Source organism: Magallana gigas, chromosome 8 (assembly GCF_963853765.1).
Source record: "Magallana gigas chromosome 8, xbMagGiga1.1, whole genome shotgun sequence".
NCBI classification, from domain to species: Eukaryota; Metazoa; Mollusca; class Bivalvia; order Ostreida; family Ostreidae; genus Magallana; species Magallana gigas.
In genome coordinates this window covers 33,720,360-33,726,087 of record NC_088860.1, presented here as the reverse complement: position 1 = coordinate 33,726,087, position 5,728 = coordinate 33,720,360, and the positions used below count along the sequence as shown (strand labels likewise).

The window sequence follows — 5,728 nt, the reverse complement described above, 5'->3', positions numbered from 1 at the left end:
AAAATGCACAATAATAAACACATAAGCAATCTCTAAACTTATATATGTAGCTAGCATTTTGGAAATACCCGACAATGATTTCATAAAAAATGTTAAAAGGCTTATATTTAATTTCATGTGGAATAAAACTGATAGGATCAAAAGAAATACCATCATAGGTGAAGTATATGAGGGAGGAATAGGTCTTGTTGATATAGAATCTAAATTTACGGCCCTTAAAGCTATGTGGATTCCACGTTTACTTAGTACAGAACACAATATTAAATATTTTTTTAACAGTTTCTGTAAAGATACAAAAATTGATATTAAATATCTGATGAAAACAAATGAGACGGTTGCCAAAGACTATGGTATAATAAACAACTTCCCAGAGTTCTACAAGCAAGCTTTTGTATGCTATAATTTATGTAAAGATGATACCCAAACCAAAATACCTGCCTTTTCTACCGAATCTTTTTTATTACAACCTATTTGGTCAAATAAAATATTCAATTTTAAAGGTAAGACAATCTGCTTTGAAAATTGGATTAAAAGCGGAATTCTATATGTAAAAGATATTTTTGAAGAGAATGGAACTTTAAAAAGTTCGTCGGATATATTCGATACATTACGCAAAAGAACAAACTGGTTATGTGAATACAAAATAATAAAACAAATTTTTACCAAATTTGAACTCAAATACGATTTTTTAAAAATTCCATACTTACAAACAAAACAAATACAAATAATTTCCTATCAACACAACACCAAAAGTTTTTATTCAAGATTAATAAAACGTAAATTTCAAGCACCTTGTACACAATCTAAATTAGAAAAAGAATTTAAGTTGGAAAGCAAAAATGTATGGAAATCAATATACACACAGAAAATTAAAAATACCAAAGACAAAGCCTTAGCTGAGTTTAATTACAAACTACTGAACAATCTGTTATGTAACAATCTTTTAGTGAGCAAATGGAATAAAAATATCACTACTAAATGAAAACAATGTAACGAAATTGAAAATTCAAAACATCTTATTTTTGATTGTGTTAATGTAGTAAATATTTGGAAATTGGCCAGCGAGTGCTTAAATTTTGATATTAATTGGAAGCATATTGTGTTGGGGTTCTACCTGGAAGAAACACAAGTCACCAAATTATATAATTATTTTTTGTCATTTATTGCATATAGAATATGCAAATGTAAAATGTATTGTAGACTTGAAAATTTACCCGAATCAATTTTATTGATAAAAAACTCATTCAAAGAGTATATTACGACACACTGTGCAGTTCTTAAAATGCTAACAAATACAAAAGAAAATGAGCTTTTTCAACTTTTGATATCTAAACTTTGATATTTGTTATTCTTTTCAAAACAATAATATACCCGATACACATAGGGACTGTCTATGTGTATTAGCGCTTTACCCGGGGACGTAGTGATGGACTGTATGCATATGTATGTGTTATGTCCACCGGGTAAGCCAGGGGTTCAACTTATTTTTACTACGTATACCAATGAATGTAACATTTCAATATATGTATGATTATGTTATCGTACGATAAATTATTTGTTAGTATGTATGTTTTATTATATTTATCACTGTGTGCATAATAATGAATAATGATTTCAATTGAAATTCATATCTATGTATTAATAAGCTATCTTTGACCACAATCTTGTAAATTGTTTTATATAAAATCAATAAAAAAAAAACCATTCTATTTAATGAAAAATATCTGACCAAATAGCAGGATATTTGTTTAATGTTAGGCAAACGAAGCTCATGATGAAAATTATTTTTTCCCAAGGCACAACACAAATTACCCGCGACAAGAAGGGAGAGAACGATCTAAGTTACAGAACGTGTGCCCAAATCCAACTGTAAAATTAGTACAATAAAATTATGTTCAAATCAAATCACAAATTACCAAATAAGAAGGAGTGGCATTATGCTTTCCAAAGAGGGATTATCGGACATAATTTTGTAAATTAATGCATGCTTTTTGGAAATGTTGTGAACGATTATTATTCATAAATGAAAAGGGTCTGGTTTTTAAAGGTCACTTTCGTATATTCTTCAACATTCTTTAATTATACCAAATACGGGATCGAGTTTGTTACCAAATTATAAGTCAGCAATACACTGTAAATTGGACTTTGATAATCAGTGTTCGTTCATGTTATAAAATGTCATTTATAAAATGTTCTATTACAAATAGAGCTAAATTGTTACTTACTATAATTTGAACACAATTGCTATCGCTGCATAAATGCAATGTCGGCTTCGCATCGGGCTATATAAGTACAAATGTTCAGGCTAAGATTGTCTTAAAAGGATCATCCATCATTTTAAAGGTACGTTAGTTTTAAACTCCGGACAAACCAAACTTTTTTTTTCGAAAACACCTTTTGGAAATATATCTTTATCAGCATGGGCCCTGAATTCTTTAAAACATTTTTTTCTGTCTTATTAAATCGTAATAATATATCACAGGATGAAAATCTGCCATTCAGTCAATTGAAAGGTGACTGAAAGGTAACTGAAAAGTGACTGAATGGCATAGCTATGCCATTCAGTCACCTTTCCAGACCATTCGGTTATCATTCAGTTGACTGAATCTGAACGGCAGAGCTTCATCCTGTGTATATTTTGGGGGTTTTTTACATGTGTAATTGTAGGCTGCCATAATTTATATATTATAGGATTGTTTCCAAATACAGAGGGTAGAAACCTCATATTTGTTCAAAAAATTACCAGAATTTAACAACCGTCTTTAATTTGACGTATTCGGATGAGCGTTTCAATTACATGTTCGTAATAAGAAAAACGCATTATTATTGTTTTCTTAAGTATTCAATGTATAATGAAGGAATATTATGTTTAGCAATTTAAATCATTTTATATGAGTTAAATATTTATTGCAAAATAACGATAAAAGTGAATTAAATTAAATTTACATGGCTGATCACATATAAGAAGCCGGCCATTTTGCACCCACAACTTTTTGAAGGGTTACCACCCTTTATGAAATAGAGAAAATTTATAAAAAATTAATTTTTTTTTCAACATCTTTTTGTGTGTTAAATGATTCGCTTTATTTAATATTTGAATAAAGGGAGAGTTTTTTATATTTACCAAGATATTTGTATAAACTAGAGTCACGTTTTACGATATCGTAATAAAAACATGCGCTGCCCATAGACTTCAATGTCAAAATGTGCGACTGAATTTGGACTATAATCAAAATTTGATAAACAACCATATGTGGGGTATTTTTATTTGATAACACCTTCAAAATGATACCATGATTCAAACTATCTGATCATTCATTTACAATGTACAACATGTGGTCGTTATACATTGAATACCTTAACCGCTAACGTTTGCTGTTTATGGGTTAGAAGTCCTTTAGAAAAAGATATAACCTATTGTATTTATGAACAATTTAAAACTAAACTTTTGAAATATTATTAATTTTAACAAGTACTGTGGCAACCACAATATTCAATCGTTGAAAATCTGAAACAAATGATTAAAATTTAGAATTGCTTGATAAAATCGGAACGGATAAGCTATATTTTTATATTTAATTAATATTAAATTATTTTAAAAGTTTGGTCTAAAAATTTTCATACTCGAAGTTTGATTTAGAGAGACTACTTTTTCAGTTACTTGCTGTCTAAATATAAATAAATTAGTATTCTTTCAAGCAGAAATAAAATTGCTCTGCATGTAAACATGGTGGACTAATTTAAGAAGTGATGTTTTAATTAATAAACAATAATCAAGGTATGGACCATATGTTAAAGCACCCAACCTTCCGCAACAAAATATAAAATGGGGCGGATTTCATTATTACAGATTTTATTTTATCTGTCTTTACTTCCCTAAAGGGAGTACAGAGCACTGATTACTTAGCGTAGAACAGAAACCACCGTTTTAGGACTCGCAAACATCCAGTTCATTTTTGTTTATCCCGGTTCACGTTTCTATTTGATTAACGCATGCGTAACACGGATGTTTGTTTTATAATAGAAACCCTTAAAAGTCAATAAAAAAAAATTAACTGATAATAATAATATTTTTCTGCACGATTCGACTTAAATAACGCATGCAGTATCCAGATGTTTGTTTTATAATCAAAACCCAGTCAATATAAAAAAAATTAACTCATCATTGGTCATTTTTTTTTGGGGGGGGGACCTTTTTTAATCAGTTCATAAGGTCTTATATGATATTCTATATTTTTTAACAAAGACATGCATTTCCCCCTTCTATTTATAGATGCTGAAACTTCTAGTACTCCTTAGTGCTGTCCTCGTGTTGTGTAGTGCCCAGGGCTGTACAAACTGCCAGGTTGATGGACGTTCATACAGAGGCGGTAGCAATTTCCAGTTCGACAGAGGATGCTATCGTTTCTCCTGTAAGTGCAACTGCGATGGATCTTGGAATTGCCCGAGCAGTTTAACTACTAACAAATGTACAGGAGGCGGCAACCAAAATGCAGGCGCTTGTGGAAACTGCCAGGTTAATGGAGGCTCATACAGAGGCGGCAGCGATTTCCAGTTCGACAGAGGATGCAATCGTTTCTCATGTAGATGCAACTGCGATGGATCTTGGAATTGCCCGAGCAGTTTAACTACTAGCATATGTTCTGGAGGCAGAAACGGTGCTTGCAGAAATTGTGAAGCATATGGAAGAACCTATGGGCGCGGGTCCTTTCAAATGGACCAGGGTTGCTACAGATATAGCTGTACCTGTAACTGCGATGGCTCGTGGAACTGCCCTGCCGGGAAGACCAAAAGTTTTTGCTAACTTTACAAAAATGCGACATAACAAAATTCTGTCATAGGCATCGTCATTTACAAAAGAATTTAACTAACGACTTGCGACCAATGAATGTTAACTAATCACAAACTTATCAGTGTTATATTCTAATGACTGTCAAATAAAAATATGGACATCATCAAAATACTTGCAAATAAATTTCGTTCATTAACAACCATTCCACAAAACTGAAAATATCTATGACTTTGTCGTATATTCTTTTGTTAAATGCAATCCTAATGTTCAGCATTAAACAAAAAGAATCCTTAAATCAAGGTTTTTGGTGTTTCTCTCTCTTTCTCTCTGTAATAATGAAAACGAAACGAAAATCAGAACAAGCTAACACCAACGTCATGTGTGAAAACTGTCAACGCATTGAAATATTTAGCCTCAATTTACTTCACAAAATCGGCACCAATATATTGTATTTTTTAGTTTTCGTTTGTGACCAACAACTTCAGCTCTACCATAATTTTTTGTAAATAGAATTTACTTATTATGAAATATAAAAATGTGCTTTTCAACGTCCATCAGAAAAAATAAACTCAATTATTTGGAAAAATGGAAAAGTACATACATTTGACATATAAGTTATAATAATTTTCATAAATTGAAAATTGATGATTAATTTGACAATGATATGATTATTACCTACATTAAGCTTTTATCAAATTAATAAAACAAAATAAATGACGTTTGATTATATGACCATAAATGTCATATAGGAAAAAAGCTTGACCGAGTGAACTTGTTTTTCTGTTCAGAACACGCTTATGATGCTCCTCTTTGAAAAAAAAGAAGGATTGTGTTCCACCTGTCTTGTGTCTGTCTGTAGACCAAGTATTGTGTGATCAATATTTTATGTTGGTTTTTAAAACACTTTAGTCCGCAATAGCAGCGTCTGACCAGGGT

The 5,728-nt window shown here is 31.0% G+C and overlaps 1 long non-coding RNA gene across 1 annotated transcript; it reads left to right on the top strand.

Moving 5' to 3' along the window:
• Positions 1-2,238: 2,238 nt before the first annotated feature.
• On the top strand, positions 2,239-5,091 carry LOC109619732 (uncharacterized). Its single transcript, XR_002200437.3, has 2 exons — positions 2,239-2,343; positions 4,274-5,091. It is a non-coding gene; the product is annotated as an uncharacterized lncRNA (long non-coding RNA).
• The last annotated feature ends 637 nt before the right edge of the window (positions 5,092-5,728 follow it).